This window comes from Poecilia reticulata, linkage group LG19, assembly GCF_000633615.1.
Source record: "Poecilia reticulata strain Guanapo linkage group LG19, Guppy_female_1.0+MT, whole genome shotgun sequence".
Taxonomy (NCBI): domain Eukaryota; kingdom Metazoa; phylum Chordata; class Actinopteri; order Cyprinodontiformes; family Poeciliidae; genus Poecilia; species Poecilia reticulata.
In genome coordinates, this window is record NC_024349.1 from 20,738,126 (window position 1) to 20,748,922 (window position 10,797).

The following is a 10,797-nucleotide window of genomic DNA, read 5'->3' on the forward strand; positions in this document are numbered from 1 at the left end:
TTTAGCATTACATTTGATTAGCAGTATATATGCCAGTCATCACCTCAGAGGGGGCAGGGGGGAATAGAACCTGCAATCCAAAATTGAAGAAGTGACCACTTCTTATTTTTTGCTATAAATCCAGTTATGTCTCCTGGTGTCTTAACTATGTTACTATGTGGGTTGTTGTTGTCGAGATGTGAAGGCGATGGACTTGACATCCATTGGAGTCTCACTGCGCAGGTTTGAATTCTGCCATCAAAGTTGAATGCATTGGTAACATTTGATGGATAAAAATTATGCCAGTCTACGTTTTAGAGAGTAGAGAGAGTAATAAGGTGTTCTAATCAGAGATTGAAGAAGACAGCAATTTTTAAGCTTTTGTCCTAGGAATCCATTGGTGTCTAATGGTGTCCTAACAGTGTTAGTACATGGGTTGTTGTGGCCGAGTGGTTAAGGCGATGGACTTGAAATCCATTGGGGTCTCCCTTCGCAGGTTCGAATCCTCCCAACAACGTTCGGTGCTTTGGTAATATTTGAAGGATAAAATTTATGCCAGTCTACGTTTTAGAGAGAGAGTAAAAAGGTCCTCCAATCAGATATTGAAGATTAGTGCAATTTTTAGGATTTTGTCCGATGAATCCATTGATGTCTAATGGTGTCCTAACAGAGATAGTACGTGGGTTGTTGTGGCCGAGTGGTTAAGGCGATAGACTAGAAAACCATTGGGATCTCCCCACGCAGGTTCGAATCCTGCCAACAACGTTTAGTGCTGTTTGATTGGCAATATATATACCTGTCAATACTTTAGCCAGCACATTGGGTAAAAAGTTCCTCCAATCAGAGTTTGAATAAGATGCTATTTTTATGCTTTTTGGTATAAATCCAGTTTTGTCTCCTGGTTTCTTAACGTTGTTACTATGTGGGTTGTTGTGGCCGTGTGGTGAAGGCGATGGACTTGAAATCCATTCGGGTCTCCCTGCGCAGGTTCGAATCCTGCCAAAAACGTTGAGTGCTTTGGTAATATTTGAGGGACAAATTTTATGCCAGTCTACGTTTCAGAGAGCACAGAGAGTAAAAAGGTCCTCAAATCAGAAATTGAAGAAGACAGCAATTTTTAGGCTTTTGTCCTATGAATCCATTGGTGGCTTCTGGTGTCCTAACATAGCTAGTACATGGGTTATTGTGGCCAAGTGGTTATGGCGATGGACTAGAAATCCCTTGGGGTTTCCCAGTGCAGGTTTGATTCCTGCCAACTATGTTGAGTGTTTTAGTAATATTTGATGGATAAAATTTATGCCAGTCTAGTTTTAGAGAGCACAGAGAGTAAAAAGGTCCTCCAATCAGATATTGAAGATTAGTGCAATTTTTAGGCTTTAGGCTTGCACTTTTTCTTTTACAAACTGAGTAGTCTTGATTAAATGTTAGTGATTCTCTCAATAAACTGATTTTGGAAATTATTTTGAGGCTTAGAACAATAAAACTGCGGATTTGATAAGATTATACAATGCTAGTGCCAGTGGTTTGTACGACAAATTATTAAATATGAAGAGATTCACAATAGTATTTAAATTCTGGGGAGGGAAGGGCACTGAGTTTAGGGGAGCAAAAAAATTATGATCTCTAGAGGGGGCATGACAGAAAATAATTGAGAAACACTGGGTTAGCCCAGTGTTTCTCAACTGGGCTAACCCAGCAAAAGGGTAACAATATAGATTTTTTCACAAATTTTGGAAAATGTTGTAAGCTTATAATAGCTTATACTAAGATATAGCTATTAGAAGACTTTGTTTTTTTTAATTGATCATCGTTTTACATCATCGTATTTTCCGCACTATAAGGCGCACCGGATTATAAGGCGCACCTTCAATCAATGGCTCATTTTAAAACTTTTTTCCTATGTAAGCCGCACTGCATTATAAGGCACATAGAATAGATGCTACAGTAGAGTACCTTATGCATCCACTAGATGGAGCTGCACTAAAGTGAACGTCAACAAAACAGTCCGACTCCGGTCGGCGAGGAGAGCCTTCTACGACTGGGCCGGGGCGTGGCCGGACGATGGTCACCCTTCTCCGTTCGCGCACAGCATTTTTGTGGAGAACATGGTGCTAAATGATCTGCAGACGACCTGATTCTAGACCAGGGTGGGCAATCCTGGTCCTCGAGGGCCGGTGTCCTGCAACTCTTAGATGTCTCCCTGGTCCAACACACTTGAATCCAACAGCTGGATCACCTCCTAAGTGCAGTCAGGTTCTCCAGAGTCCTGCCAACAACCTCATTATTTTACTCAGGTGTGTTGAAGTAGAGACACATCTAAAAGTTGCAGTAGACCGGCCCTCGAGGCCTGGAGTTGCCCATCCCTGTTCTAGACGGTCGGTAGGTAGATAGTTCAGTCAAATTTTATTAACAAACCAGCGTTCTGACAACTATTCCAGCATGCACCACGCACTTCTTCTACGGGTGAAAATCAAGTCGGCTGCTGCTTACCGTAGTTGCTAGGCCTGTTGTGGCTCAATATTGGTCCATATATAAGGCGCACCGGATTATAAGGCGCACTGTCGGCTTTTGAGAAAATGTAAGATTTTTAGGTGCGCCTTATAGTGCGGAAAATACGGTATATAGTCATATTATTTCCAATCAGGGACAAACTTGTTGGTTGAATAAAAATATTTTTAAACCAAAATCTGGCTGGGGAGTTAATTTTGGGTACAGCTGTTGTTAGGATCTTTCAGTTGCAGCAGTCACACTCTGAATAGTGTGTATGTACCAGAATGAAAGATGTTGAAATCACTGCCTAGTACTGTAGCATATTACTTTTTTAATGTCACAATGAAATGGTATTGCTCTTTTGGTTTTCCACATTGTCAGATGTGGAAAGGGAAAAGGGAAACTGCTGACATTTCCCTTTTGAATTTGAAAGGGAAATGTCACCAATTTCCCTTTCAAATTCAAGAATCCAGAATGCCGAAGTGAGTGACGCATATGCATAGTGCAGTATGGGAATAAGTAAGTTAATCTTGGGTCTTTGATGGAATTCTGTCTCAGTTGTTTCAATTCTGTAGCAGTACATATATCCAGTGTATATTTCCTGCACTGCTTTTGCAATTTTTGGTTTTCCTGCTAATTTCCATTTAAGAATCTTTCATAGGCATGTTCCCTAATTAAACTTGTTTGTAGAACTTACTGGATGCAATTAACGTACAGGATTTTTGCAGAATTGTGATCTGAATAAGAACAGAACGTGCCCTTGAATGCAGAAAAAAAATGCCTCAAGAATGTACAGCTTTGCAAAGAAATTGATTTAAACTTTACTGAGCCAGTCAAAGGTGAAATGAGTCAGCGCCAAGCACTAATGCCAGGTCAAGCAGGTTTTTGCTTATTACGAACAGCAACAATAAGCTTGTTTTTCTTATTATCTGCTCTCCTACCCGCTGACACGTTCGCTTTTCAGACTAACCGCTAACACGCAGTTCGACTCTGCGACCGGTGTAATGAAAACGCAAGCTAAATTAAGCACTAGATGAAAGAATAACATGTAAAAGCACTAAACCCTTTCTTTGCAGCTTTGAGATAAAAACAATCTCCATAATAAGGCGCGCTAAACAAACAGATCACCAATTATGCGTGACAGAATCTTGAGTGGGACAGCAAGGTAGAAATGGAACCACCAATAGAAATACAGCATGAGCTGAATAAATGGGAGGGCAAAGCAAAGATACAAGGTTAATTGACCTACTGTTTACACATGAGTGAGCACCAGTTTAAAAAGCTGCATCCTGGGACCATAAAGCTTGGGAAATGGTTCATGAACCCAGAGAATATTCTTCCTCCACAGCGTCTGGGTATACAGATGCTAACAATTTGTTGCAGCTCTGACGGTTCCTTGGAACGCTTCATTTCACGTGAGAATTGATTGAGTTCAAAGCAATTATCTAATACATGTTCACAAACGTAACTGTAGTTAAACCAATCAGATTGTGAAAACAATTGATTTCTTCATTTTAACTAGATATTCTGAAATAGCATGGACAAACTCAGCACTTGAAGTGCTGAGTTTGAAGTCTGAAGACTACTGAAGCATCCTGGTAAAACGGTTACTGCCGTTGGCAGGACAGTTTTCTCCTCTTTGGGAGAGTTGAGTCAGTGACAAATTTCCATCAAGATGGGTTTACAATGTATTTTTTTTCTTTCAGGCTATAATAATTTTTAACAATTATCAGATTGTTATTATTGTAGGACCAAAAAAGAATCTCAAACATTGGACAGTTAAAAGGCAATAGCCTTAGGAGGATGTCGGCTGAAAAGAGAGCACAATACACTGATACAGACTGAAAGAAGAAGAAACACCACCCCCTAGATTAAAACTTCCAAATGTACCCAGGAAGAAAGACTTTAATTTTTGAAGATAAGCCCTGGTGTCTGGTGAAACTAAATTTGATCATTTGTTTAAGTTAAAAGGTGAAACATCTTTCCACTCAGACGTTTGGTAGTGGCATATTCATGCTTTCAAATATTTTGCTGCATCACAAAGAAAGAACATTATGTGGAAATACTGCAGTATCATCTCAAGACATCAGAGGGGAAGTTAAAGCTTACGCACAAATGGGTTTTCCAAATGTTCAGGGACCTTAAACATGTACTGACAGAAACACACATAGTGAAAGCATGGGGAAGAGTAGAAGAAAGGCAGTTCAAGCTTTGCTGAACAATATCAGATAATCTACTATACTTGGCTGAATGTAACTGGATTTAAATATTTTTCTAACTGCAGTGGATGAATTTAAATGAGCTTTGATAGGAACTGGACCCGTGTTCTCTAAAGTGCCTTGATTTAACCAAACTAAATTTAACTGAAATTCTTGTACTTTAGCTGCCCACATTTATCTGTTGAACCTTAAATTTTTCATGATTGCTCTGACCTTAACTTATGTTTTTCAGTTGTTGTTTTTTTAATTCTTTCAGCTTTTTTTTTTTTTTCGTTTTTTTTTTTTTTTTCAGTTTTTCTTAGTCATTGCCAATTTTTGATTAAGCTGTGGGATTGTTGCTGGGCAATCTTAGTCATGCCTCTGCCTGTGACTCACCTTCACATGTTGTCTCATTCCTGAGATTTAAATAATCTAATAATCAACAAACTGAATTCATGATTAAGACATTTGTAGGAACAGGTCAGATCATATAAATAATTCTAAGTTTTGTGATAAATAATGATCGAGTAGAAAACCACAGATTTTTAAATCCATGGCTTTCTATGAATCATTAAGACAGTTGTGTGTACAAGAGATGCAAACATACGTAGTCAAATAAGCCAACCTGTTGTCATGACGCCCATACATCGTCATGCTCCACAGCATGTGTGAAAGACATCAACCATGAAAACAATATCCTTACATGCATTATGAATGGGGATGCTTTTCTTCCGTGAGAATCAATCAATCAATCAGGTTTAAATGTACAGCATGCACACAAAAAACTTACAGTCACCAACTGACTGTTGGTTGCAGTTGGCGAGGAAATGTTTAAAGATAAATGTTTCCATGACAACCTCTAACTCCGCTTCCCAGACCGCAAACTGAAACAAGAGATGAATGGACACAGACAAGACCTGTAGAACAGTTAATGTTTTTTAATCAGTCTATTAAATTAAGTCTGTAGTGTTGCTAGTTTAATTGGATCTGAGTCAGAAAATGGCGCAGTCACGACTTCCGGCAGAACAATCACACCAAACAGTGTATAAGGCTGAAGAAACATTTTTCCACATATAATAAACTAGATTTTGCTGTTGTTACACAATAAAATAAGTTCAAAATTAGTCAAGGTATTGACTTATTTAATACCTTGGCCAAGGTATTAGTCAATTCAATTTGGTATTTGGTAGTTAATCCAAACTCTAAAGAAGTTGTTTTGTCTGTCCTCTTGAGGAGTCATTCTGTTGGAAACTAAATCAACAAAACCCTGATTTTATTGAAATTGTTTTTTGTTGCTCTGAACAGCTGCATCATGACATCACACCTAGACTACATCAAAATATGCCAATCTTTTCATTTTATTAACCAAAATATAAACTCTTATTCGACAGACAACAAAAGAAATTCTTTAGATTTAACTGAGTTTCTTACATACCACTCTTCACAAGATGGTGCCTGGTAAGAACAAAGGTGCGTTTCTTGGAGATCTGTACTCATTCGGAAGCATTTATCAAAGGCTCCGTCCGACGTTGGGATGACTCAGAAACACCCACAAACCCTAGAGACACACAACAAACCCAGACCAACAAAAGGGAGGTTCTGAAAAGCGGTTGTGCTGCTTCCACCCCATTCTAAGCTGTTAGCGGCTTCCCTAGGAGTCTCCTGAATGCTTCTATTTATCACTGTCTTGCTTTCGCAGCAAAGTCATTTCTCAGCTTGGACAGGAGGATATGTGAGGACTTTTTTTTTTTTGAGATGTTGGGAAAGCATCAGGCTTCTGTCTAACATTACCTTGTTGTCGCGTTCTCTTCCTTGAGAACCCGACAATGCAAGTGGAGGTGTGCTCCTTTGTTTTCTCCACTGGCTGTACGGCCTCACTCGTAGGCGAGGCAAAGCACATTTTCAGCTGCAACTATTTGAACTAAATGACTGGGGTTCATTAGTTGCTATTAGTTTAGTTGTGAATTTATTCATATTTTGGATAGAAGCCTTATTTTAAAACTACAGGAAAGGCTTCTTGGAATGCTAAATGTTCAGTTCTTTTCAGAGTGCTTACTGTAGCAATGTTTCTTCACCGAAGTTTAAAAAGCCAGTGTGTGACATTGCAAATTTATAATCAGAAAAATATTGAAAAAAATAAATTACTGAGCATTTAAGTAGCTCAATAATAACTGAAATGTCCTTCAACAAGTCACAGTAGCACATGTATATTTTAAACACTGTTTTGCATTTTGTCATGCATGCTGATGTGTTGGAAATCAGCTGTTGTGTGCCAAAACATGAGTAAACAAAGGAGATTATCTTGAATATTAAGTCCTAAGACATGTTTGAAGCACGTCGAACCCTTTTCATGCACCCCACAAATGTCAAACTAAAGATCTAGATACCATATATATATTTAATGCTACAATATCAAATGCATACATGTAATTCTCGAGAGCTACTTTTTCTACAGTGTCCTGGCTTTTGATGTCGTTTAAATAAAGACTGCAAGTTTGTTATTTGGGTCCAAATTGATGCAAAAATGCAGCAGTTTTTCTTCACCTTCTTTTCCCTTGTAGCAGAGTTTGTGGGGTATGCGCTGTGAAAACCAGCCCTGTATCGAGCTCTGCGCTGTGCTGCCCGACCAGCTCACTTATAACAGGCAGTGCAGGCCATTAGACGTCCATTTCAAAGTATTTGGATGCATAAAGCACCTTTTCATTGCAGATCTTTTTTACTTTTGAGGTTCCCCTGCGAGGGAGTTTTTATGCTTGGCTAAACAAAACAAATAAGTCAACAAACAGATCAATCTCGGTGTTATGTTTTATGAGAATGATACCTTTCCTCTTTACCAGTGAGTCATAAATAACATGATCTTAAGGCGAGGAATAACGAATAAAAACAGCAATTTGCTTCTGGCAAAGTTTGGTAGGTTACTTGAAGGCTTTTCTTATAAAGTTTTAGGTGGGGATGAGTGTTGCTCCGTCTCTGGACATGGTGTGAAATAACAAAATACAGGCTCTAAACATAAGTACTCGCACAAGTTCTACTGCCGGAGCTCTGCTATCTATTGAAAACCGGCCACAGGTTCTCATCTTTCCTCTACACGTGAAGTACAATTATGGCCTATCTTTGTTATGTGCTGCTAAAAGGATCAGAACATGTGTACATGTGTTGTGTAGTTGTGGCAAAGTGGAAGCGCATAGTGAGAAGATCAGCGGGATATGAAAATAGATTAAAGGGAATCATCCAGTTATCAAGCTACTGCAGACCATCTCTGCTAAGTGATAGCGGGGCCATTCAGTGAAGAAGACCACAGCCAGTGTGTTGCCCATCACCCGAGTGTGTAAGCTGTATTTGGACACTACAACTGTACTACAGATTTAATTAAACTAGAGAAGAGGATTATTGATAAAGTGCTGGACTTTARCTCTGCATGAGTGAAAGCACTGCTTCCTTTTGTGCAAAGTGGAAATATGATACACTTTGATTCCAGACATTGCGGTATAAATAATAGCTGCAGTCCTGTTCTTTTATTGAGCATGCATTTTAAATCACGTGTGATGTTGCAACCTTGATGACTTTTCGAAAAAAAAACTGACCAAAAGACCAAAAAAGAAAAAAAAAAAAAGCATTTTGTGGGAAGAAACCAGAGTCCCCAGAGAACTCTAGTTTCTCTGGGGTCGCCAGAGAAAACCATCGCCTGCACAAGGAGAACAAGCAAACTCTACACAGAAAGAAACAAGCTGAGACCCATTTCCTGTTACTCTTAGTAACCTCTGCTGACTAAACAAATGGACTCGGTGTTCTCTATAGCCCTCTGCTTTCATCTTTGCCATTTGCTATGAACAAAGGCAAGACAGCCAAAATTTACTTCTGCAGAACAAGAAGTCTCTCTCCAGCAATGATTCAGGAGTAAGAGGCAGATATGACACTTGTGATTGCTCCCCTAAATCCATGTAAGGCTTTCTAACTGTCGCTTTCCTCTCACGGCTGCCACGTCACAGAGACTCCTTGGAAACCAAACAAGCTCTCTTTCCGTGTTTCATTCACATTTTTCCTGCGACCCAATTTCCCTGGCTAAGGCAGCATAAAAAGACGAAGCACAAAGGCAATTTTTCACAGGGCTTAGAGTCTTTTTCATACGGGACAAATTGCGTAAATGGAAAAAAAAATGTCACAGAATGCTGTAATATAATCACCAGTGCTGCATGAATTCAATCTGGTTGTATCACACAATTGTGCGGAGATGATTATGGTAATCCACTTCGGCTCAGGTATTGTAGACTCTTGGATGGAAAGTCACATTAACTCATACTTAATGAGTCAGGATAAGATAAAGTGATCAGCAAAGCAAAATTGTAGGGGACCGAAACACTCTTTTGCGTGAGTGGACGCATTACAAGGATATTCGAAAGTAAACTTATGAGAGCCAGAAGAAATTTAAATGCTGAGAGAACACAGAGCAAAACAGATGGCCGGATAGAAATGTACTTTTCAAGCTGTTTATCTCTCTGATTTCAGATTTATTTGAAGTTTCTCTCAGGACCCTGCTTAATGATCTTTGTACCTACTAAAATCAGCCTCCGGGTTATTGATGCCTCTCCGATAAACTACGGAGAGCTTGACTTCCAAGAACAACTTCTGGATCTGCTCCAGATGAGTTTACTTCACATTGTGGCTGAGTTGGCCGGACAATCGGAATCAGCCGTCTCTCACTCTCTTACTCTCTGTGCCATGCGTTGGCCCATGGCCCTGAAACAAAAATGATTATTCCTCACATTTCAGTTAACGACCTTGGCACATCACCATATCCTACCCTCTAACACATCAATTAGCCGGGAACCGCATGAACATTCGACACACTGGTGCAGGCGGAGTGCTGACATAAACAATGTGACGAGGCCAGTGCTTGACTCTTAAGTAGTTGCGATCACTCAGGGTTCAATTCCTATTTAGAGTCGTGGCACATCAGGTTCAGCGAGGTTACAAGCTTCTCACAGCAGAAAATAATTAGGATATCAGTAATGAAATATACAACAAAAACACACATCTTATGAAAAGAAATTGGAAACAAAAACAGAGTTAGGTTTGTAGGCCAACTTGCTCCCAAATGATTTGTATTGGTCAACATTACCTTAGTTATCCTAAAGCCTCTTTACATCTTAATGGAGACGACCCAAACACTCAGGACACTGAGAACTGAGCTGGGGAAGTTTTAATAGTCTCAGCCAAACATCCCAGGTATACACACTCACAAGCACAAGCAATTTAAACAAGTGAAGTACATTGGGGTTGTATATATATCTCTGCAAGACTTAGAATTAAATATTCTTTAGCAAGCCAAAATTTAGAGGGACAAAGTCAATAAACGTCCCTCCTTCCCAAAACTAGAGTTACTCCCAAAACTAGAGTTACTCATGTTTAACCATCTCTTGTGTACATGAAACTTTGAAGCTGCTCTTTATCAAAACCCATGGCTCAGCTTGAACCTCTGGAATGTGAGCACATCGCACGCTCTCAGTTTGTGTTAAGGAGACATAAAGATGTAACCTCTTTTGGTCAGGAACTGAGAGTAGTGAACAACACAGTAATAATACAAATGTCATGATACTCCTGTAGGCTCACACGAAGGTGCAAAGGGAAACATTTAATAACCCAAGAGAGGAAATCAGAGTAAGTTTGGTTCAGGCAAACGAGCTGGTTGGGAAATCTGGGTTGACGTACCTTATGGGGAGATCTGTTTCTAAGATGGGAACTGGAGCCTGACAGGTAAGACGATCAGGATGGATACATGGACGGATGGGCCTTTGGTCATTATGATTTGTGTGGATAGCAGGTTGAATGTTTGAGCTGCTTGTGTACCGTGTTTTTAGTTCCAAATAAGCACTCATTTAGAGTTACTATCACTACTCCTTTGCAGCAACAATGTCCTGGGTTGCAATCATTACCTGGGGTCTTTATGCAAGGACCCCAGGTCCTTGCATAAAGACCCCAGGTCCTTGGGATAAAGCCATGTTCTGTGGCTTTATCCCACAGTTCTAAAACATGAATGTTAAGTTTCCTAAATTGCTCTTAGTAGACATTGTGTGTGGTCATGGTTGTAATTTCTATGTGTGTTGATGTTGCTTTGTAATGGACTAGCAAC

General features: G+C 39.6%; 3 non-coding genes across 3 annotated transcripts; all 3 read left to right on the top strand.

The window, feature by feature from the left end:
- Window positions 1-414: 414 nt before the first annotated feature.
- Window positions 415-496, top strand: trnas-uga (transfer RNA serine (anticodon UGA)). The gene has a single exon. It is a non-coding gene; the product is annotated as a tRNA-Ser (tRNA).
- Window positions 497-662: 166 nt separating this feature from the next.
- trnas-aga (transfer RNA serine (anticodon AGA)) lies at window positions 663-744 on the top strand. Its single transcript has one exon. It is a non-coding gene; the product is annotated as a tRNA-Ser (tRNA).
- A 161-nt stretch (window positions 745-905) lies between these two features.
- trnas-uga (transfer RNA serine (anticodon UGA)) lies at window positions 906-987 on the top strand. Its single transcript has one exon. It is a non-coding gene; the product is annotated as a tRNA-Ser (tRNA).
- The last annotated feature ends 9,810 nt before the right edge of the window (window positions 988-10,797 follow it).